We start from the raw sequence: 25,870 nt of genomic DNA on the forward strand, positions 1-25,870 counted from the left end.
ACACAGCATAGCTGGCATTTATTGAGTGATTGTATAAAGTGATTGACATGTACTATTTTGTTAATCTAAGAGGTAAGATTTGCAGCCAAGAAATCTTAGTTCACAATCTGTGTTCTAAATCATTATTATGGTCATGTGTTGCTTCATGACATACAGTCTGAGAAATTCACTATTAGGCAAGCTTGTCCTTGTGTGAACATCATAAAGTAAACTCACATAAACCAGCTACACACCTAGGCTATAGGGGTCCTATTACTCTTAGACTACAAACCTACATAGCATGGTACTATGTAACATGGTGGCAAGTATTCCTATATCTAAATATATCCAAACATAGAACAGGTACAGTAAAAAATATGATATTATAATCTTATGGTACCACCAAAGAATATGCAATCTGTCCATATACGTGTCTACAAGATACTGCTATTCAGGGCCTGACTATATATTGCCTCTGTTAAGAAACTGATTCCTTACGCAAATATCTATTGAATACACCTGTATTAGTTAGCAATTGCTGCTGTAACATATTGGCATAAAGTTAGTGGCTTAAAACTACATACATGCATTATGCTACATTTCTGGAGGCCAGAATTTTAGGTCTTTAGAGGCTAAAATTGAAAGTATCAGCAGAGTGCATTCCTTCTGGAAGCTTCAGGGAAGAAGCTGTTCCTTGCCTTTTTTCGCTCCTCTGGCCAGCATTCTTTGGCTCTTATCACTCTGATCTCTGCTTTCATTGTCACACCACTGCCTTCTTGCACTTTTACCTTGTTGACTCTGTCTTATAAAAACCCTTGTGATAAATTTATGGCCCACCCAGATAATGTAGGATAATCTCTCCATTTTAATGACTTTAATTTAATCACACCTGGGGATCCTTTCTGGTGTTTACACTAACATATTGACAGGGTCCAGGGATTAGAATGTGAACAGAGGGTGGTGAGGGCAGGGACACATTATTCAGCCTGCCACAGCAGCCTATATACCATACTCAGTTCTGGGCCCTGGGGATTCAGCTGTGAAAAAGAGAAATGAGGGCGGCGCCAGTAGCTCAGTGAGTAGGGCGCCGGCCCCATATGCCGAGGGTGGCGGGTTCAAACCCAGCCCCGGCCAAATGGCAACAAAAAAATAGCCGGGCGTTGTGGCGGGCGCCTGTAGTCCCAGCTGCTCGGGAGGCTGAGGCAAGAGAATCGCGTAAGCCCAAGAGTTAGAGGTTGCTGTGAGCCGTGTGACGCCACGGCACTCTACCCGAGGGCGGTACAGTGAGACTCTGTCTCTACAAAAAAAAAAAAAAAAGAGAAATGAACCTGACTTCAAGGAGCTTACATTTTTGTAGGGGACACTGATAATAGTAAGTAAACACATAAATTAATAAATAATGTCATTTTCAATTTTTACAAGTGGGTATGAAGAAAATAAAGCAAGATAAAGGGCAGGGCTAGGGGAAGATGATACAATTTTAAATAGGGTAATCTAGGAAGGCGTCTCTGAAAAAGCAACATTTGCCCAGAATTTTGGAAAAAGGAGTAAGCTATAGGAAAATCTAGACAATAAATGTTTCTTAGAGAGGCAGAGTCTATAACTTGAACAAATTAGATATCTTCAGGCAAAAATGTGTGTGATGGGGGGACAGAGTGTGATTATTTAACACCTCGATGGTCCTGTGATGAGAATATAGGTTTTACTCTAAGTATGATGAAAAAACCACTGTAGCCTGGAAGTTTGGGGAGTAACATAGTTTGACTTAAGTTTTTAAGTTTCATCATCTGATTCACAGTTCAAGGGCCAGAGGGTGTATGCTTGGCCAAGCATGGTTGGAACACTCTTTCTGTCTAATGGTGAGAATTAGAATAAAATTTAATGTCAAAGGTAGTAGAATTTACTTCTGGCTTAGATGTTGATGGTGAAAGGGAAAAAGAATTAGTAATGTTTTCTAGGTTTTAGTGTGAGCACCATGGATGCATTATCATGAAAGATGAAATTATTGGACTAAACTGCACTTATGGGCTGAATTGAATGTCTTCTTTATTTGTACTTCCATCAGATGTCCACAACTTAGAGTTGTAAATAGCTCAAAGACAGTGACAGACTGGGGTAAGGTAACCTGGGAGGGTGTGATCTAAGCAATCATAGTTTTGCATTGAACCACATATTTTTTCCTACATATGGATATTTTCTGTGAAGGGATGTTTATTAGTTATCTATAGAACCCATTTGGAAACTAGGAGCTGTTGCTTTCTGTAAATGCACTGATCAAAGGAGATGAAAAGAGGCGGTTATGAAGATTTTGTGTCTCAGTAGTCAAACCTGCATTCCAAGTACTGCTCATTTTATATGTATCCAAACATAGTATCCACTATGGGCAGGAACTATTTAACTTTATTAAATGTTGATTTTTGCAGTGGTAGGTACTGACTCCAGACGGAAAGAATCATAAAGACACATTTTATTTATGCTTAGAAAAATTGGTTAAAATAGAAACCTGGCCATGTGATTGTAATGTTTAAGTCCTGTGCTTCTGCAACCTGACTATCCATTGAGAAATTGTGTCCTGAACATTGAAAATGATGTTATGGTCTGTCAATACGGAAATCTCATCAGTAGACACTTTCCTGTTACTGAAAGCGGAGGAGAAGAATGATTTGTATGACCCCTATTCTCACGGTTTCTGGAAAATCCTACTAAGGTAAAAGGGCTAAGCATTGTGGGCTGGTCTGCTTTCCAATGTTATCGAACTACTGTCTAACTAAAGAGATAAATGTAGCTACTAAGAGAACAGAAAAAAAAAGTAGAAGTGGGTGTGCTAAGGACTTGTGAGAGAATAAGGCTAATGTATTGGTTTTGTTTCTACAAGTGGCCTAATGGCTGAGAGGAGACAATTGCCTGAGATAGTAGTAATTTGACAGCCACTTGATACAGAGGAGGTTAAAATGAAGTTTTATTCTAGGTGTGTTTCTGTTGCAAATTTACCATATTATTTTCAACATTTTTTTGTGTGTGACTTTTCTCTCTCTCCTAAACAAAAAAGGAGTAAAATAGGACTCTTAAATACATGTGTACTTAAGAGTTATTACACAATGGGTAAACATGGCTTAGAAAGGAAAGAGCTGCAGGGTTCATTATAATATTGTCACATTCTAACTGAAGAAAGTCTGCCACAGGAAGAGACTACGGGTTCCTATGGCTTTATAGAGCCATAACCAAATACTGGAAAGTGGTCTACTTTTATTTTCAATAAGGAGCCGACCATTATACTTCACTTAGCTGCTGCACAAAAGTTGAAAAAAAGTCTGTTTTTTTTCTGATTTTGTTGAGGCTTTTGGCATAAGAGCCGGTGGAACCCTGAGCACATTCTGTTCCTGTTCATTATCCAAGAAAACGTTGAGATAGTGATGGTGCCATTTAATAGACTGAGACAGTCTTTCTTTGAACTTGACAACTGCTGAATGGGTTCATTAAGAAAGAAAGACCCTTGGGCGGCGCCTGTGGCTCAGCAGGTAGGGCGCCGGTCCCATATGCCGGAGGTGGTGGGTTCAAACCCAGCCCCGGCCAAATTAAAAAAAAAAAAAAAAAAAAAAAAGGAAAGAAAGACCCCATTACTCAGGATAGAAATCACAGCAGCACTGACCTGCCATAGCGGTGAGGGCTAACGTTCACCCGGGATGGCAGAGTTCAAGGTTAGATATATGTCTTGTATCTGTCTTCCTGTGCAGAGCAGAAGATTTCTTCAGTTTGAATTTCAAAAGGCCAAGTCATCTGTCTTATTAATTGGTTATTTTATCTGTGCCTAATCTCTGAGGCCTTGCACTTGGAGGATACATAGTTTTAAGGTAGTATTTTACTAGGAAACCAGAGAGGAATCAATCATTCCCCTCTGTGGCATCAGAAGCTACTATTTGGGCACTATGAACATTCTCACAGTTTCTGCCCTGCCCTCATTGACAGGGTGTGGCTACATTAGAAAATTCCAGATGTTAAGATCCAAACAGAATCCTCAAATCCAGATTTTTCTTTTGATGTAGAGTGTCAAAATCACACACAAAATGAGGATTTCTCAGATTTTGAGGCCAATTTCAGTGACTTCTCGTATCTCTAGTCTTACAGATACTGTATCATAGTATCTATACCTGTGGCTCTCAGTTAACCATAAATTACAGCTTATCTTGTATATAAAGTAAACTGCTATAGAATTTATTTGTATGATAATTGTGTATATATATGTATGTGTGTGTGATATATATCTGGTTATTATCTTGTTACATCCTAGGTGTTATGCTGGGTGTTACAATGTACTGCGGTCTGGGTCACTGAAGATGAGTGATTGAATGCTAGAAAGATATATCCCAAATATAAAGAACTTAAATATGATAGTGGACTACTGGGACCTGATCAAACTAAAACGCTTCTGCACAGCCAAGAACACAGTAAGTAAAGCAAGCAAACAGCCCTCAGAATGGGAGAAGATATTTGCAGGTTATGTCTCCAACAAAGGTTTAATAACCAGAATCCATAGAGAACTCAAACATATAAGCAAGAAAAGAACAAGTGATACCATCGCAGGCTGGGCAAGGGACTTGAAGAGAAACTTCTCTGAAGAAGACAGGCACGTGGCCTACAGACATATGAAAAAATGCTCATCATCTTTAATCATCAGAGGAATGCAAATCAAAACTACTTTGAAATATCATCTAACTCCAGTAAGATTAGCCCATATCACAAAATCCCAAGACCAGAGATGTTGGTGTGGATGTGGAGAAAAGGCTACACTTCTACACTGCTGGTGGGAATGCAAATTAATATATTCCTTTCGGAAAGATGTTTGGAGAACACTTATAGATCTAAAAATAGATCTGCCATTCAATCCTGTAATTCCTCTACTAGGCCTATACCCAGAAGACCAAAAATCACATTATAACAAAGATATTTATACCAGAATGTTTATTGCAGCCCTATTCATAATTGCTAAGTCATGGAAAAAGCCCAAGTGCTCATTGATCCACAAATGGATTAATAAATTGTGGTATATGTACAGCATGGAATATGCAGCCTTAAAGAAAGATGGAGACTTTACTTCTTTCATGTTTACATGGATGGAGCTGGAACATATTCTTCTTAGTAAAGTATCTCAAGAATGGAAGAAAAAGTACCCAATGTACTCAGCCCTACTATGAAACTAATTTATAGCTTTCACATGAAAGCTATAACCCAGTTACAACCTAAGAATAGGGGGAAGGGGGAAAGGGAGAGGACGGAGTGGGGAGGGGAGCAGAGGGAGGGTGATTGGTGGGATTGTACCTGTGGTGCATCTTACAAGGGTATATAAGAAACTTAGTAAATGTGGAATGTAAATGTCTTAGTACAATAACTAAGAAACTGCCAGGAAGGCTATGTTAACCAGTGTGATGAAAATGTGTCAAACGGTCTATGAAAGCAGGGTATGGTGCCCCATGATCACACTAATGTACATAGCTATGATTTAATAAAAAAAATAATAAAATAAAATAAAATTCTGTGTGAAAAATAAATAAATATGATAGTGGGTGGTGCTTTGTTATGTAAAGGAGTTTGGGAGGCAGGTGGTTTGGAGTTGGTCTGATGGCTCTGGGGGTCTCAGGATCCAGGCTCTTGTCACTTTCGGCCCTTCTACCTTTACCTCTGGCTTTCATTCTCCTGTCCCCTCTGGACCTTTCTTCATTCCAGGCAGAAAGAGGAAAGGAGGTGATGAGGGTGAAGAGCAGCCTCCCAGGTGAGTCAGCACTTCAAGAAGGTTAGTTTTGGAGGTGGTGTGGAAATGGGTAAGAGATGGAGGGTGGGTTTTAAATCACATTTGTTTACTTACTTATTCATTTATTTACATAAAATTCATATCAATTTAGCATGAGTAAAATTCAACTGTCATTTTTATTTCCTGGGACCTCATGATGTAAACTTTGAAAGATACTTGTGGTACCTATATTTAATATTGGTTTTTGAAAAGCAATACTTGGTAATAAACTGACATTGGAGTTCCTGGGGAAGGATAAGACACTGAGGTGTTCTCGGCACAGCTCAAGGTGGCCATTCTGGTTTTACACCACTAAAGAAAGGAGGCCTCATTTGTTACTTCCATCACCTCTCATGCCACTTGGGTCCAAAATTTCTCAAAAGTGACCATCACAGAAATTACCTTTCATATGTAAGAAATAATGTTTTCTAATTTCGCCTTAGCCTAAGATCTGCATAACTTTTGTTCAGTGAGCTTACATATTAATTTTATATATTATATTATGTATAATAATATATGACATATACAACATATCAGTATAATACTATGTTGAGTAAATAAATATAATTATAGTGAAAAGCAAAGAGACTATATTATTGGAGCTTATGAAACCTAATTTTGGGTAAATTCATAATTTCATTACAAATTTGTAAAACTGAGTATTTAGTCTGCACGTAAATGACTTACATTGGTCTAGAATTTCATACTGAACATTCATTCTCAATGGTACCAAAGCTGATAAAAGAAACACCATTCCCACCAAACAATCCCCTCATTGGTAACAATTTAGAAGATACACACTTTTTTTCCTTCTTATGCGTTCTTTGATGAATGGGTAGCTATTCATCAGAGGGTACTTCCAGGATTGGTTTGAAGTATCAGCGTATAAAAGCATTTTAGCTATCTTAAAAGACTGAGTTTTCAATTGTTATTTTTACATGTATCAACAAAATGAAGAGAGGAAGGAAAGAAATTAATTCAGTCTCTTCCTTTCTCTAAATCCATTGGCTTTTAATAAATGCATGGTTCCCACATACATTTTGCATAATTCTCTTACTTTACTAACTTCTAAAATATGTTAGTTCCAACAATTTTCTAGTTTTCAAGTGTGCTAAAAGGAGTTTCTCATTTGACATGGATACTTTCCTTTTGGAATAATTTTTTTTATTAAATCATGGCTGTGTACATTGATATGATCATGGGGCACCATACCCTGCTTTCATAGACCGTTTGACACATTTTCATCACACTGGTTAACATAGCCTTCCTGGCAGTTTCTTAGTTATTGTGCTAAGACATTTACATTCCACATTTACTAAGTTTCTTATATACCCTTGTAAGATGCACCACAGGTGCAATCCCACCAATCACCCTCCCTCTGCTCCCCTCCCCACTCCCTCCTCTCCCTTTCCCCCTTTCTCCTATTCTTAGGTTGTAACTGGGTTATAGCTTTCACGTGAAAGCTATAAATTAGTTTCATAGTAGGGCTGAGTACATTGGATACTTTTTCTTCCATTCTTGAGATACTTTACTAAGAAGAATATGTTCCAGCTCCATCCATGTAAACATGAAAGAAGTAAAGTCTCCATCTTTCTTTAAGGCTGCATAATATTCCATGCTGTACATATACCACAATTTATTAATCCACTTGTGGATCGATGGGCACTTGGGCTTTTTCCATGACTTAGCAATTATGAATAGGGCTGCAATAAAAATTTTGGTACAAATATCTTTGTTATAATGTGACTTTTGGTCTTCTGGGTCTATGCCTAGAAAAGGGATTACAGGATTGAATGGCAGATCTATTTTTAAATATCTAAGTGTTCTCCTTATCTCTTTCCGAAAGGAATATATTAATTTGCATTCTCACCAGCAGTGCAAAAGTGTTCCCTTTTCTCCACATCCACGCCAACATCTCTAGTCTTGGGATTTTTTGATATACGCTAGTCTCACTGGAGTTAGATGATATCTCAAAGTAGTTTTGATTTGCATTTCTCTGATGATTAAATGATGAGCATTTTTTCATATGTCTGAAGGCCATGCACCTGTCTTCTTCAGAGAAGTTTCTCTTCAAGTCCCTTGCCCAGCCTGCTATGGGATCCCTTGTTCTTTTCTTGCTACTGCATTTGAGTTCTCTATGGATTCTGATTATCAAACCTTTGTCGAAGACACAACCTGCAAATATCTTCTCCCATTCTGAGGGCTGTTTGCTCGCTTTACTTACTGTGTTCTTGTCTGTGCAGAAGCTTTTTAGTTTGATCAACTCCCAGTAATGTATTTTTGAAGCTGCTTCAATTGCCCAGGGGGTCCTCCTCATAAAATACTCACCCAGACCAATTTCTTCAAGGGTTTTCCCTGCACTCTCCTCTAGTATTTTTATAGTTTCATGTCTTAAGTTTAAATCTTTGATCCAGAGTCTATCTTAGTTAATGGTGAAAGGTGTGGGTCCAGTTTCAGTCTTCTACAGGTTGCCAGCCAGTTCACCCAGCACCATTTGTTAAATAGGGAATCTTTTCCCCACTGAATGTTTTTAATTGGCTTGCCAAAGATTAAATAACGGTAAGTAGCTGGATTCATCTCTTGGTTCTCTATTCTGTTCCAGACATCTACTTCTCTGTTTTTGTGCCAATACCATGCTCTTTTGATCACTATCAATTTGTAGTATAGTCTGAGGTCTGGTAGCGTGATTCCTCTTGTTTTGTTTTTATTTCTGAGTAATGTCTTGGCTATTCGAGGTTTTTTCTGATTCCATATAAAATAAGTATTGTTTTTTCAAGATCTTTAAAGTATGACAGTGGAGCTTTAATAGGGATTGCATTGAAATTATACATTGCTTTGGGTAGTATGGACATTTTAACAATGTTGATTCTTCCCAGCCATGAGCATGGTATGTTTTTCCATTTGTTAACATCTTCGGCTATTTCTTTTCTTAGAGTTTCATAGTTCTCTTTACAGAGATCCTTCACGTCCTTTGTTAGATAAATTCTCAAATATTTCATCTTCTTTGGCACTACTGTGAATGGAATAGAGTCCTTAACTGTTTTTTCAACTTGAGTATTGTTGCTATATATAAAGGCTACCGATTTATGAATATTGATTTTGTAACCTGAGACGCTGCTGTATTCCATGATCACTTCTAAGAGTTATGTAGTAGAGTCCCTCGTGTTTTCCAGATATACAATCATATCATCTGTGAACAGTGAAAGTTTGATCTCTTCTGACCCTATATGGATACCCTTGATCGCCTTTTCTTCCCTAATTGCGGTGGCTAAAACTTCCATTACAATGTTAAAAAGCAATGGAGACAATGGGCAGCCTTGTCTGGTTCCAGATCTGAGTGGAAATGGTTCCAATTCAGCTCCATTCAATATGATATTGGCTGTGGGTTTGCTGTAGATGATCTCTATCAGTTTAAGAAATGTCCTTTCTTTACCTATTTTCTTCAGTGTTCTGATCATAAACGGATGCTGGATATTATCAAAAGCTTTTTCTGCATCGATTGAGAGAATCATATGGTCTTTGTTTTTTACTTTGTTTATGTGCTGAATTACATTTATAGATTTACGTATATTGAACCAGCTTTGAGACCCTGGGATAAAACCAACTTGGTCATGATGTATAATTTGTTTGATGTGTTACTGGATTCTGTTTGTTAGGATCTTGTTGAATATTTTTGCATCTATATTCATTAGTGATATTGGTCTATAATTTTCTTTTCTTCTTGGGTCTTTTCTGGGTTTGGGGATAAGGGTGATGTTCGCTTCATAGAATGTGTTGGGTAGTCTTCCTTCTTTCTCTACCTTTTGGAACAGGTTGAGTAATATAGGTACTAATTCCTCTCTAAAGGTTTGGTAGAATTCAGACGTGAAACCATCTGGTCCCGGGCTTTTCTTTTTAGGGAGGTTTTGTATGGTTGATGCTATTTCCGAACTTGATATGGTCCTGTTCAACATTTCCACTTGATTCTGGCTAAGTCTTGGAAGGTGATGTGCTTCCAAGTATCGGTCAATTTCCTTCATATTTTCATATTTCTGAGAACAAAGTTTCTTGTAATATTCATTAAGGATTTTTTGTATTTCTCAGGAGTGTATTGTTATTTCGTCTTTGTCATTTCTGATTGATGAGATTAGAGATTTTACTCTTTTTTTCCTGATTAGGTTGGCCAAAGGTTTATCTATTTTATTTACCTTTCAAAAAAACAACTTTTTGATTTATTAATCTATTGTATTATTCTTTTCATTTCATTTAATTCTGCTCTAATTTTGGTTATTTCTTTTCTTCTACTGGGTTTGAGGTTGGAATGTTCTTCCTTTTGCATTGAGATGTCCCATTAAGTTGTTAACTTCCTCTCTTTCTGTTCTCTTGAGGAAGGCTTGCAGTGCTATAAATTTCGATCTTAGAACAGCCTTTGCGGTGTCCCAGAGGTTCTGATAGTTCATGTCTTCATTGTCGTTTTGTTCCAAAAAATTGGCGATTTCTTTCTTAATCTCATCTCTGACCCAGCTATCATTCAGCATAAAGTTATTTAACTTCCATGTTTTTGTATGAGTATGCAGATTCCTATTGTTACTCAGCTCAAGTTTTATTCCATGGTGGTCCAAGAAGATTCAAAGAATAATTTCTATTCCTTTAAATTTACTGAGGTTTGACTTGTGACCTAAGATGTGATTGATTTTGGAGTAAGTTCCATGGGCTGATGAGAAGTATGTGTATTCAGTTTTGTTGGGATGAAATGTTTTGTAGATGTCTGTAAATCCAAATGTTGGATGGTTAGGTTTAAATCTAAGATTTCTTTGCTCAGCTTCTTGTTGGAGGATCGATCCAACACTGCCAAAGGAGTGTTGAAATCTCCAACTATTATGGAGCTGGAGGAAATCAAGTTGCTCATGTCTGTTAGAGTTTCTCTTATAAATTGAGGTGCATTCTGGTTGGGTTCATAGATATTAATAATTGAAATCTCTTCATATTGACCCTTAACAAATATAAAGTGACCATTCTTGTCCTTCCTTACTTTTGTTGGTTTAAAGCCTATTGTATCTGCAAATAAAATTGCAACACCTGCTTTTTTCTGATTACCATTTGCCTGAAATATGGATGACCACCCTTTCACCCTGAGTCTGTATTTGTCTTTGAAGTTAAGATGTGACTCTCGTATGCAACAAATATCTGGCCTGAGTTTTTGTATCCAGTCAGCTAACCTATGCCTCTTTAGAGGACAGTTTAAGCCATTCATATTGATGGAGAATATTGATAATTCTGGTGAAATTTTGGGTATTGAGTTTTTCAAAAGTCCAGTGGACATTTTGAATCCTTTCGCCAGTATGGAAATTGGAGTTTGATCCGAAGTTTCTGAGTGAGTTTACTTTTGTGGTATAGGATTGAGTTGGTCATTATGGAGGATAGGTCTGAATATCCTGAAGAGCTGTTTTGGTTATGGCAAATTTCTTCAACATATGAATGTCATTAAAGTATTTAATTTCTCCATCATAAATGAAACTCAGTTTAGCTGGATACAGGATCCGGGGTTGAAAGTTATTTTGCTTTAGGAGATTAAAAGTCGATGACCACCCTCTTCTGGCTTGGAAAGTTTCAGCAGAGAGATCTGCAGTCATTCTAATATTCTTCCCTTTGAAGGTAATGGTTTTCTTTCTCCTGACAGCTTTGAGAATTTTCTCCTTCATATTAACTTTAGTTAAGTTAATTATGATATGCCTGGTGGATGTTTTATAGGGGTAGATTCGTGCTGGGGTTCTGAAGCTGTCTGCTATCTGAATTTCAAAATCTCCTGGCATGTCTGGAAAATTCTCTTTCATAATTTCATGCAGAAGGGCCTCTTTGCCCAGCGAGGCCACTTCATCGGTTTCAGGAACTCCAATGATTTGGATATTAGCCTTCTTTGAATTATCCCAGAGCTCTCTGACAGAATGATCTGTTTTTGCTCTCCATTTCTCTTCGTCTTTGAGAGTTTGGGAGTGTTCAAAGGCTTTATCTTCCATGTCAGAAATCCTTTCTTCTGATTGCACCATTCTGTTGCTGAGGGATTCTACTGTATTTTTCATATCTTTGAGTGCTGCAAATTCTTGCTTCAGTGTATCTAAGTCTTTGGTGGTTTTGTCTTTAAATTCGTTAAATTCTTGAGACAACTTTTGAATTTCTCCTCGAATTCCTAATTCCACATTATTAATCTTGTCTGCAATCCAAATTCTGAATTCGATTTCTGACATCTCAGCCAGTTGTTTATGAATAGGATCTTCAATTACATCTGCCGTATCTTTCCTTGGAGGGGTTGATCTATTCTGGTTATTCATGTTACCAGAGTTTTTCTGCTGATTCCACCCCATGGTTGTTTTACTCCCTTTGATGGTTTTCCCCTGGGGCTTTGTCTAGGGCCTGTACAGTGTTGCGGCCTGAGAAACTGGGGCCCTATCTGGTGTGGTGGGGCTAAGTGGTTCTGTCTTGTTTTCAGCTGGTTTCTGTTCCACCCTAGTGAGACAGATACTCTGGATTGAAGTCTCAGCTATGGAGAAACATCAGCAATTAAGTCACCCCGCCCACCACAGGCAACAATTGGAAAAGGAAAATCAAACCTTCCTACAACCACGCACCCAGGGCACCACCTGATTTGTCCTTAGGCGATTGGTTCAGTTCAAAAGGTCCAAATCAATTGTCTCAGTCTGCACCTGTCTCAGGTGAGAGTTTAAGAGGTCTCTGGGAACTGGATCTCAGGGGTCTGGTGACTTACTCTGATGTGGCTTGCTCCAGTGCTGCATGGAGTCAGGAGGAGCCACCCAGCCAATAGATCAGTCTGGGAAGGTTGATTCCTCCTTCCCCACCTTGCACCACTGTCACACTCAGTCACTGATAGCCCTGAAGTTGGCTGACCCAGTTGCCTGTAGTGAACTGATACTCCAGGAGTTTGCACCTGCCTGAATCACAAGGAAATCTGCCAGGCTGCTGCGCTCTGCCTCTCTCTAGCAGGAGGAAGTGAGGCCTGACTACCTCGGGCGCTTGATGAAGGTTGGGGGGTTTTGACTCAGGTCCAGTCTTGCCCCTGATTAATGTTACTGACAGAACACACCAGAACAACTTTGCGGTTCCCCTGCAGAAAAGAAGCTGAATTGAACTCCAAATCAGCTTGTGTTTGCTCTTGTATTGTCTATAGGCTGATGATCCCTGAGGGCCAGGTGCATCTTAGGTTCAGTAAAGCGGACGTCTTGGTCAGCCCCGTCCTGGGAGTTTCCCCGGTTTGCAAGTTGGTGTTGCCTCTGGCAAATCCTTTACTCACAGTCTCTGGTTGCCCAGGGAGATGGGGGTGTGGCTTCAGGATAACTAGTAGTGAGCTGTATTGCTGCCAAAAGAGGGCTACTGTTTTATGCCTCAGGAGTTCAATCTGTAACTGACTGTGAACAATCAAGTGATATCACTCACTACCTTTGGACCAGCCTATGCCTCAGGGAACCGCTGCTCTGGTGTGGCTCCCTTCCAGCCAACCGTCCTCTCTCTGCTCCCATGCCCCAGAGTCTGCACCAACCAGGTGCAGCCCCGGCGCTGTCCACACACCTCAAGCAATTGCCCAAGAGTCTGGACTCCTGGGGGACAGGCCTCCAGATCTCAGAGTGAGAGTGGAGGAGAGTGCTGGGAGCCCAGGCTTCAGGCAGAGAACACACAGTTCCACACAGTTTTATGCCTGGCCCTATTGTCGCCAAAAGACAGCTGCCACACTGTGCCACAGGGAACCACCCCTCCGGTGTGGCTTCCTCTCAGCTGACCATCCTCTTCTTGTTCCTGTGCCCCAGAGCCAGCACCCACCAGCTGTAGCACAGGAACTGTCCACACCCCCCTGAGAAACCACCGAAGGGTCTGGAATCCTGGGGGACAGACCTCCAGACCTTGGAGTGAGAGAGGAGGGGAGCGCTGGGAGCCCAGGGTTGCAGGCAGAGAACACACACAGTTTTACAGTTTTATGCCTGGCCATATTGTTGCCAAAAGACGGCTATTGCACTGTGCCTCAGGGAACCGCCACTCAGGTGAGGTCCCCTCTCAGCCGACCGTCCTCTCCTTGCTCCTATGCCCCAGAGCTGACGCCAACCAGCTGCAGTCCAGGCACCATCCACACCCCTCAAGAAATCACCAAAGACTCTTAACTCCTGGGGGGCTGGCCTCCGATCCTCAGTGTGAGTGGAGAGGAGCACTGGGAGCTCAGAATTCCAGGTAGAGACTATATACAGTTTTATACAGTTTTATGCCTGGCAGGAGAATGCCATGGCACCCTAGTAGGGGAGTTAGGTCCAGTTTTTAGAGGGTCTCTCCCGTGGAGTGTAGTGGGAGGACCTTTGAATTCTGCCCGATTGTTTGTGGGGCACTCCAAGCTGTTCTCATGGGGGAGGGTCTCCCGTCCTCTTGGTGATGGATTTTGTACCTTTTCTTTGTATCCTTGTGGTCGCAGCTCACCTCAGTGGGGTTGACATGCATTCTTCAACCTTCTCTCTTAGTGCAGCTCAAATCCACCAGGTTACTTGCTAAATTTTTGTCCTTTAACTCTCCTTCTGGATGGGAGCCTCTGTGGAAAGCTGGCTTCAGTCAGCCATCTTGTCTCTGAATAATTTTTTTCTTTATTAAACCATAGCTGTATACATTAATGCGATCATGGGGCACCATACACTACTTTTATATACCATTTGACATATTTTGATCACACTGGTTAACATAGCCATCCCGGCATTTTATTAGTTATTGTGTTAAGACATTTATATTCTACATTTACTAAGTTTCACATGTACCCTTGTAGGATGCACCATAGGTGTAATGCCACCAATAACCCTCCCTCCACCCATCCTCCCCCCTCCCTCCACTCCCTCTCCCCCTTCCCAATATTCTTAGGTTATAACTGGGATATAGCTTTCATATGAAAGCTATAAATTAGTTTCATAGTAGGGCTCAGTACATTGGACACTTTTTCCTCCATTCTTGAGATACTTTACTAAGAAGAATATGTTCCAGTTCCATCCATGTAAACATAAAAGCGGTAAAGTCTCCATCTTTCTTTAAGGCTGCATAATATTCCATGGTGTACATATACCACAATTTATTAATCCATTCCTGGATCGATGGGCACTTGGGCTTTTTCCAGGACTTAGCAATTATGAATTGGGCTGCAATAAAAATTCTGGTACAAATATCTTCGTTATAATGTGATTTTTGGTCTTCTGGATATATAAACAGTAGAGGAATTGTAGGATTGAATGTCATGTCTATTTTTAGATCTCTAAGTGTTCTCTAAACATCTTTCCAAAAGATGTATTAGTTTGCATACCCAGCAGAAGTGTAGAAGTGTTCCCTTTTCTCCAAATCGATGCCATCATCTCTGGTCTTGGGATTTTGTGATATGGGATAATCTTACTGGAGTTATATGATATCTCAACGTAGTTTTGATTTGCATTTCTCTGATGATTAAAGATGATGGGCATTTTTTCATATGTCTGTAGGCCATGCACCTGTCTTCTTCAGAGAAGTTTCTCTTCAAATCCCTTGCCCAACCACGATGCAATCACTTGTTCTTTTCTTGCTTATACGTTTGTGATCTCTGTGGATTCTGGTTATTAAACCTTTGTCAGATTCATAACCTGCAAATATCTTCTCCCATTCTGAGGGCTGTCTGCTTGCTTTCTTTACTGTGTTCTTGGCTGTGCAGAAGCTTTTCATTTTGATCAAGTCCCAGTAGTGTATTTTTGAAGCTGCTTCAATTGCTCGGGGGGGTCCACCTCATAAAATATTCACCCACACCAATTTCGTCAAGAGTTTTCCCTGCAATTTCTTGTGGTATTTTTATAGTTTCATGTCTTAAGTTTAAATCTTTAATTCAGTGAGAGTCTATCTTAGTTAATGATGAAAGGTGTGGGTCCAGTTTCAGTCTTCTACAGGTTGCCAGCCAGTTCACCCAGCACCATTTGTTAAATAGGGTATTTTTTCCCCACTGAATGTTTTTAATTGGCTTGCCAAATATCAAATAATGGTAAGTAGGTGGGTTCATCTCTTGGTTCCCTATTCTGTTCCATACATCTACCTTTCTGCTTTTGTGCCAGTACCATGCTGTTTTGATCACTATCGATTTATAGTATAGACTGAGTTCTGGTAGCGTGATTTCTCCTGCTTTGTTTTTATTTCTGAGTAATGTCTTGGCTATTCGAGGTTTTTTCTGATTCCATATAAAATGAAGTATTGTTTTTTCAAGATCTTTAAAGTATGACAGTGGAGCTTTAATAGGGATTGCATTAAATTTGTATATTGCTTTGGGTAGTATGGACATTTTAACAATGTTGATTCTTCCCAGCCATGAGCATGGTATGTTTTTCCATTTGTTAACATTTTCAGCTATTTCTTTTCTTAGAGTTTCATAATTCTCTTTATAGAGATATTTCACGTCCTTAGTTAGATAAACTCCCAAATATTTCATCTTCTTTGGCACTACTATGAATGGAATAGGGTCCTTAACTATTTTTTTAGGTTGACTATTGTTGGTATATATAAAGGCTACTGATTTATGAATGTTGATTTTGTAACCTGAGACGCTGCTGTATTCCTTGATCACTTCTAAGAGGTATGTAGTAGTATCTATGGTCTTTTCCAGATATACAATCATATCATCTGTGAAGAGTGAAAGTTTGATCTCTTCTGACCCTATATGGCTACCCTTGATTGCCTTTTCTTCCCTAATTGCAATGGCTAAAACTTCCATTACAATGTTAAAAAGCAGTGGAGACAATGGGCAACCTTGCCTGGTTCCTGATCTGAGTGGAATTGAGTTCAATTTAACTCCATTCAATGTGATATTGGCTGTGAGTTTGCTGTAGATGGCCTCTATTAGTTTAAGAAATGTCCCTTCTATACCAATTTTCTTAAGCATTCCGATCATAAAGGGATGCTGGATATTATCAAAAGTTTTTTCTGATCAATTCAGAGAATGATATGATCTTTGTTTTTTAATTTGTTTATGTTCTGAATTATATCTATAGATTTATGTATATTGAACCAGCCTCAAGACCCTGGGATAAAACCGACTTGGTCATGATGTATAATTTGTTTGATGTGTTGCTGGATTATTGAATATTTTTTGCATCTATATTCATTATTGATATTGGTCTATAATTTTCTTTTCTTGTTGGGTCTTTTCCTGGTTTGGGGATCAGGGTGATGTTTGCTTCATAGAACATGTTGGGTAGTATCTCTTCTTTTTGTGTATTTTGAAACTTGTTGAGTAATATAGGTACTAATTACTTTTTAAAGGTTTGGTAGAATTCTGACGTGAAGCCATCTGGTCCCAGGCTTTTGTTGTTAGGGAAATTTTGTATGGTTGATGCTATTTCAGAACTTGATATAGGCCTGTGCAACATTTTCACTTGATTCTGGCTAAGTCTTGGAAGGTGACGTGCTTCCAAGTATTGCTCAATTTCCTTCAGATATTCATTTTTCTGAGAACAAAGTTTCTTATAATATTCATTAAGGATTTTTTTGAATTTCTGAGGAGTCTGTTGTTTTTTCATCTTTGTCATTTCTGATTGATGAGATTAGAGATTTTACTCTTTTTTTCTTGGTTAGGTTAGCAAAAGTTTATCTATTTTATTGACCGTTTCAAAGAACCAACTTTTTGATTTATCAATCTGTTGTATAATTCTTTTGTTTTCAATTTCATTTAATTCTGCTCTAATTTTGGTTATATTTTTTCTTCTACTGGGTTTGGGGTTGGAATGTTCTCTTTTTTTCCAGTTGCTTGAGATGTCCCATTAAGTTGTTAACTTCCTTTTTTCATTCTCTTGAGGAAGGCTTGCAGTGCTATAAATTTCCCTTTCAGGACTGCCTTTGCAGTATCCCAGAGGTTCTGATAATCTGTGTCTTCATTGTCGTTTTGTTCCAGAAATTTGGCAATTTCCTCCTTAATCTCATCTCTGACCCAGCTATCATTCAGCATAAGGTTAATTAACTTTCATGTTTTTGTCTGAGTATGCAGATTCCTGTTGTTACTGAGTTCAACTTTTATTCCATGGAAGTCTGAGAAGATGCATGGAATAATTTCTATTTCTTTAAATTTACTGAGGTTAGACTTGTGACCTAAGATGTGATGAATTTTGGAGTATGTTCAGTGGGCTCATGAGAAGTATGTGTATTCAGTTTTCGGGGGATGAAATGTTCTGTAGATCTCTGTTAAATCCAAACGTTGAATAGTTAGGTTTAAATCTAAAATTTCATTGCTCAGCTTCTTATTGGAGGATCTATCCAACACTTCCAAAGGAGTGTTAAAATCTCCGATTATTATGGAGATGGAGGAAATCGAGTTGCTCATGTCTGTTAGAGTTTCTGTTATAAATTGAGGCACATTCTGGTTGGGTGCATAAATATTAATAATTGAAATCTCATCACATTAATTATTACCCTTAACAAATATGAAGTGACCATTCTTATCTTTCCTTACTTTTATTGGTTTAAAGGCTATTGTATCTGCTTTTTTTCATTTCCATTTGCCTGAAATATGGATGACCATCCTTTCACCCTGAGCCTATATTTATCTTTTAAGGTAAGATGAGATTCTTGTATGCAGCAAATATCTGCCCTGAGTTTTTGTATCCAGTCAGCCAACCTGTGCCTCTTTAGAGGACAGTTTACGCCATTTACATTAATGGAGAATATTGATAAGTCTGTTAAAATTTGGGGTATCAAGTTTTTTGAAAGTCCAGTGGACATTTTAAATTTTTTCACCACTGTGGAAGTTGCAGTTTGATCAAAAGTTTCTGAGTGAGTTTACTTTTGTGGTAGAGAATTGGGCTGGTCATTATGGAGAATATGTCTGAGAATATCCTGAAGAGCTGGTTGGTTATGGAAAATTTCTTCAACATGTGAATGTCATTAAAGTATTTAATTTCTCCATCATAAATGAAACTCAGTTTAGCTGGATACAGGATCCTGGGTTGAAAGTTATTTTGCTTTAGGAGATTAAAAGTCGATGAGCACCCTCTTCTGCTTGAAAGGTTTCAGCAGAGAGATCTGCAGTCATTCTAACATTCTTCCCTTTGCAGGTTATATTTTTCTTACATCTGGCTGCTTTCAGAATTTTCTCCTTCATATTAACTTTAGTGAAGTTAATTATGATGTGCCTGGGTGATGTCTTATTCAGGTTGAGTCATGGTGGGGTTCTGAAACCGTCTGCTATCTGAATTTCAGAATCTCTTGGCATGTCTGGAAAATTATCTTTCATAATTTCATGGAGAAGAGCCTTTGTGCCTTGTGAAGCCACTTCAACACTTTCAGGGATTCCAATGAGACAGATATTAGACTTCAAATTATCCCAGAACTCTCTGAGAGAATGATCTGTTTTTGCTTTCCATTTCTCTTCCTCTTTGAGAGTTTGGGAGCATTCAAAAGCTTTGTCTTCAATGTCAGAAATCCTTTGTTCTGCTTGGTCCACTCTGTTACTGAGGGATTCTACTGTATTTTTCAGATCTTTGAGGGGTGCAAATTCTTGCTTCAATGTGTTAAAATCTTTGGAGGTTTTGTCTTTCAATTCATTGAATTCTTGAGACAACTTTTGAATTGCTCCTCAAATTTCTAATTCCAACTTTTCCTCCATTCTATTAATCTTCTTTGCAATCCAAATTCTAAATTCAATTTATGACATCTCAGCCATCTGTTATGAATGGGATCTTCAGTTACATCTGCCATATCTTTCCTTGGTAAAATTCATGTTACCAGAGTTTTTCTGCTGATTCTGCCCCATTATTATTTTACACCGTTTGACTAGATGAGTGGATAAAGAAAAGTTGGGTTTGGGGCTCCAGGAGTAGTGATTAACCAGCCCTTTGCCCCAAAGCTGGGACTGGTGTCTGTACCTTTTTCCCTGGAGCTTTGCCGAGGACCCATACAGTGCTACAGCCTGAGAAACTTGTTACCTGCTTGGTGTGGTGGGGCTAATGGCTCTGTCTTGTTTTTAGCTGGTCTCTGTCTGACACTTGTGAAACAGTTACTCTGGGTTGAAGTCTCAGCTGTGGAGAAATACTAGCAATTAAGTCACCCTGACCCCACAGGTAACAATTGGAAAAGCAAAATCAAACCTTCCTACCACCACACACCCAGGGTATCACTTGGATAGTCCTCGGGTTATTGGTTCAGTTCAAAAGGTCCAAATCAATTGTCTCAGTCAGCACCTGTCTCAGGTGGGAGAGTTTAAAAAGTCTCTGGCAACTAGAATGCAGGGGTCTGCTGACAACTCAAATATGACTTTCTCCGGTGCTCCATGAGGTCAGGAGGACCCACCCAGCAAATATATTAGTTGGGGAATGTTGATGCCTCCTTCGCCACCTTGTACCTCTGTCACATCCAGTCACTGATAACCCTTAGGGCTGTGACCCTGTTGCCTCCAATGAGCAGATACTCCATGGAACAGAACAACTTTTTGTTCCTGTCCCTGCTATACTCCCCTGCAGAAGAGAAGCTGTTTTGAGTTCACAGAAACTGTGCCTCAGGTTCTGTCTGTGCCACTGTCCAGTCTCAGCTGTAGTTTGTATTCACAGCAGGTTACCTGTCAGTTCCAGCCTCTGCCTGCCTTCTTTTTGTTTAGGCTGATGATCCCCTGTGGGCCAGGTGTGCTTAGGCTCAGTAAAGAGGTCACCCCACCCTGGAGTCTGCCGGCACTGCACGTGTGTTTTCTAGTCCCCACACTCCACCCATGTCAGTATCACTTTAGGCAAACCCTTTACTCATGGGGCCTGAGTTTCCATCCCAGATCTGTCCCTCCAGTGGTTGCCACCTGAGAAGATGCCCCGCCTCCTCTGGTTTCCCAGGAGACAGGGGGTGTGACTCTGGTGAGCCCTATTGTTGCCAAAAATGGCTGCTGCTCTGTGCTCTGGGGCACCGCCTCTCCTGTGTGGTTTCTTCTCAGCCAGTCGTCCTCTCCTCACTCCCATGCCACAGAATCAGCACTGACCAGCAGCAGTCCAGGCCCTGTCCACACATCTTGAGAAATCACCCAAGAATCTGGACTCCTGGAGGACAGGCCTCCAGACCTCAGAGTGAGAGTGGAGGAGAGTGCTGGGATCTCAGAATTGCAGGTAGAGAATATATACAGATTTAAACAGTTTTATGCCTGGCAGGAGAGCTCCATGGCACCCTAGTAGGGGAAGTAGGTCCAGTTTTTAGAGGGTCTCTCCCATGGAGTATAATGGGAGGACTTTTGAACTCTGCTCGTTTGCTTATGGGATACTCCAAGCTGTTCTCATGGGGGAGGGAGACCCCCATCCGCTTGGTGATGGATTTTGTATCTTTCGTTTGTATCCTTGGGGTCACAGCTCACCTCAGCAGGGTTGATGTGCATTCTTCAACTTTCTCTCTTGGCGCAGCTCTAATCCACCAGGTTACTTGCTAAATTTCTGTCCTTTAACTCTCCTTCTGTGGAAACCTGGCTTCAGTCAGCCATCTTGTCTCCACCCCACTTTTGGAATAATTTTAAGAAATATTCTATTAATAGTCTTCTATAACCTGCACAAGAGGATCAAGTAGTTGAACACCTACCAGAGATGACACGTATGTGTGTCTCACCCTCTAGGACAGTGTTTTTCAATCCATTTGACCTTGCAGCACACTTAAGTTATGTTGCTCAAAAAAAAAAGTATAAAAGAAAGACTATACCTAACTGTGCTTTGAACTTTTTTCAAACATAATTTAATTAAGGGTCTTTAAAAATTTGGGTGATGCACCTAAGATCCTCTTGAGGCACACCAGTTGAAAATAGCTGTCCTGGGACTAGTTTCTGCAAAATGAGAATCTATCATGGAATGTGCATGCAAGGGCAGTTGTCTCCTTTCAACACCACCTTTCAGGTAGAACTGGCTCCTCTGTGTAGATCCAAATCACCTACCTGAAGAAGTTGTTTAAAATATTGAGAGCTTTTCCTCTTAGCAGAAGACTATAGTTTAAATAAAACCACACTGTTTAAGGTCATTTCATGCTGATTCCTAGTCTCTAAATCAGAAAACTTGACATCTCATTATTAGCCAATAAACCCTTGCACACTATTTCCAACTGCGCCTGTGTTTGAAGAATAACCTCCTTGGGAGATTTCTGTATAGTGCTTACAGAGGGCATATTTTCTACCATCCATTTTTAAATCTTTAATTATTAAACTTGGAAATGGCCTACGTCTACATGGGAAATACATGGCGTAAAGTTGGTTTTTGTTAATCAAATGAGCAGGGCTTAGGTTCTCTATTGGTTATATTCATAGTATGAAATATTTCTGTCCTAATGAACATTATTAAATGAGTTTGGAAATATGGTCTATTCAATCAGTGATAGGGAGGAAATTGGTTATTTATTTGGAGAAATAAATTAATTCTTACCTTGGGCCTTGTATATTTCAGTTAGATTGGAATACATTATGTGACATAGAATGACAAAGATATAATTTGTGATCACTCTATGTGCTGGTCATGTGTTGCCTGTGACTGTTCTCATCACCACCCAGGCTGACAAAGTAGCCACCATGAGGACAGAGATTGCTGATCTGCCAAGGAGAGGAGAGAGGAAGGGGGTCTCACCAGCAAGTATTGCCCCAACCAACCCTACCTTGATTGTCATCAGACACTAATAATTCCTTGGCTAGACCCAGAACCAGCCTTGGCCCAAGCACGGGGGACCCAGAACATGCAATTTCTCTATGTGCCTTGAAGGGAGGCATAGCTGGATATATTTTCTGAACCAAAAACCTGGCTCCTTTTGCTTATAGAAACAAAACAGTGACCATCACAGTGCACAAAGATCAGTTCCAGATGGAAGAAAATATGGGGAAAAAATTTTAAGACCTCTGAGGGATTTTCTAAATGAGACTGAAAAGCCCAAACCATCAGTAATGCTATTGATACAGTTGACTAAATTAAACATTTAAATTTCTGTACAACAAAAGGGCCATAATTAAAGACTGATAACTAAAGAGTTTGGAAATCTGTAGACTAGCTTTACTAAAAAACCCTTTACAAAACACCTCCATATGTAGGATAAAATATTATAAGCACATTTTACAATATGCTGCTAAAATAACAAGGAAGTAATGGGTATTCTGATGAAGCCAAATAAGAAACAAAACAAAAGAACAACAGAATCCATAAAACCTCCAAAGGTAAGTCAGTGGCCCTGAAGCATAAGGTTTTCCAAAGGTCCTCTACAAAGTCCTATCCACACACAGGACTGATATCTGTAGCTGCATGGGGGTGAGGAGACTGAGTCATGGAGACACCCATGTAAAGGTGGGAATGCATAGTGGGGGAAAGAGAATCCTTCAGTGCAAGGGGAGATCAAAGGGAAAATCACTTGTCTGCAAGCAATCTGGGATTATGGTAAAAAAAAAATCTAGTAATTCATGACTGGGAGTTTGTAGTCAAATGATTTGTTGCCCATATTCATAATCAGTGATCTACAAAATGGCAGTTCAACTATCCTGCTGAAAATAATCAACAGTTATTTAATGTATAACAAACATATTTCTAAAGATTCATAAAATAATAATGAGTAATTAGACCAAATTTTTAATGGCTTTGTGGTCCTCAAGGACACCACAGGCAAAGCACATCACTTTATTTTTAAATATTTATTTATTTATTTATTTAGAGACAGAGTATCTCTTTGTCACCCTAGGTAGGGGGTCATGGTGTCATAACTCACAGCAACCTCAAACACTTGGGCTCAAACAATCCTCTTGTCTCTGTCTCTCAAGTAGCTGAGACTACACGTGCCCACTGCATCATATGCCTAGTTTATTTTTAGTAGAGATGGGGTCTCATTCTGGCTCAGGTTGATCCAGAAGTCCTGATCAGGTGATCTATGCACCTTGGCTTCCCAGAGTGCTGGGATTACAGGCATAAGCCACTGAGCCCAGCTAGCATCAGTTTAAAGTGAACGCTCAAAAGCCTGTTAACTCCGGGGAGTGGAGGAACACAGCAAACTTCACTTCCATCTTCACTCCTCCTCTAGGTGACTGCTTGCCAAATTGTGTTGTTATTGTAGAGTGTGAAGGAGGTCATCTTTCCCAGAAATTTGTAATCACTAGCACACCCCTTCCTCCCAGCTCCAAGCCAGGTCCTCAAAGGGAGCACTTTTAGAGCAGGACATCCACCTGGCTAGAGGCAACTTGACCATCTAGGACTTGGCTCTAGCTGCAAGAAGGAGAAAGAGAGAGATAGAGAGAAAGAAATGAGAAAGAAGCAAAAAAGAACAAACAAAGAGGAAGAAAGGAAGGGAAGAAGGGAGAGAGGGAGTAGTGAAGAGAGTAAAGAAAACTAAAGCTATCTGAACACAGACTGAATCACCGCAGGTTTGAGTTCAGTAGTCAACATTATCAATGAGTGAAACCAAGTTAAGTAATCACTAAAAATGTGCCCCATGTATAAGAGATCAATGTCCAAAATACATAAAGAAAGCCTAACAAGTGTTAACTAAATAACAAACAGGAAGAGGCTCTCTAAAAGAAGAAATGTTTATTTGGGAATAGGGCATTGCAGGAGAAAATGCATACCATGGTCAATTAAGTGTACATTCAAGGAGGTAATGGAGGGAAAAGATTTCTAAAGGGAAAAAATGAGAGTTCCTGAACTGTTCTGAGATGATCGTTCTTGGCTACAAAGATCAGTAACAAGAGTGACGCCAGTCTGAGGTAGGACAGGTAGTGGGTGGGCAGGTGTAGCAGTATTTTTTGTGTAAGGTTGCAAGCATACAAGTGGAAGAACCCCCTCTTCATGGCCTTCCTTGGCTCTATTTGTTAGGGTGTTCTTAACATTGGTGACTCCATTTTGATTTTGACAATTTTCACACAATAACAACAAAGACACAAGTTTTTTCACAAAAATAGAAAAATAAAAGGCCAATATTCATGTAAAAAGATGTAAAGTAAAACTGCCATCATAGTTTAATCTTTATAAGAGGCACTCTCTCCAGTGGTCTAGGATACCCCAGCATCTCACCTGCCATTGCTGCTCAAGACATTATAAAACTGAGCTTCCCCTAGAGCCTGCACTCATGGAAGTGACTAAGATTCAACCCAAACCCTGTCTGTCATTTAAAATAAAAGCCTCCTAAAGGGATAAAAACAGAAAATAAGACATTCTCGAAGCAACAGCTTATATATCATCTTAAGACAAGTAATGATCAACATCTGGTTGAGGACGTGGAGTTCTCGCTGCCTCCTCCTGGTTCCTGCTTGAGTTTCCAATGCAGTAACTGAGCAGGAGAGAGTGCCTCAAGATGGCTTGGGAAAAGTCCATAGGTTGTGGAGTGTTGGGGCATTATTCTGAAGAAAATAATATCTACCGGGATATTAGGGCAGGTTGGAGTTAAGATTTTATCACATTAATTGAAACACAACTTCCAAACCAAACACCGTTCTTTTGTTCACTGGGAAGGGGGAAGGGGGCGCTGAACCCAGCAGATCCCATCCTGGTCGGCATTTACCACCTTGATTCCCACACTTGGTGGTGGTGATGTGTGTGGAGGGGTGTGCCAAAATTGCCTTTTACAAGCTGAAACAAACTCTGGGCTTTTTTTTTCTGTTGCCATGATGCCCCCTTTCAACCTCTCATTTTATTAAGATCTCAGGGGGAATTTTAAAAAATGCATTGCTTTGAAAGAAAGGGAGCCATTTAAACAATGTAAAAAACACAAAGTAACAAAAACTCTTCTAAACGCCATCACTTCTTTTAGTCCTGTCTACCAAGAGATTAGTAACTGAGGTAGGGACTACCTTGCTGAGTTTACTCTCTATGATGTTACTCCAAATAATGTTGGGCTGCCATGATACAGAATGAGAGTGAATTTTTTTTTTTAAATTGACATCTCTTAAAAAATCCTCCTTTATTCTCCATCTTGTCAAAACATGGTTGTCATGTAATATTGTGCATCAAATCAAATCATCTGGATGGCCTGTTATGGCACAGAGGGCTGTAGAGTTGCTCATTCAGCAGGACTAGGGTGAGGCCTGAGAATTGGCATTTCTGACAAGTTTTCTCCATGCTGCTGGTCTGGAACACACTTTGCAAACCACTGACTTTTATGTGTCTTCTTTAGTTTCTCCAGGAC

The sequence above is a fragment of the Nycticebus coucang genome, chromosome 21 (assembly GCF_027406575.1).
Source record: "Nycticebus coucang isolate mNycCou1 chromosome 21, mNycCou1.pri, whole genome shotgun sequence".
In the NCBI taxonomy this organism is placed as follows: domain Eukaryota; kingdom Metazoa; phylum Chordata; class Mammalia; order Primates; family Lorisidae; genus Nycticebus; species Nycticebus coucang.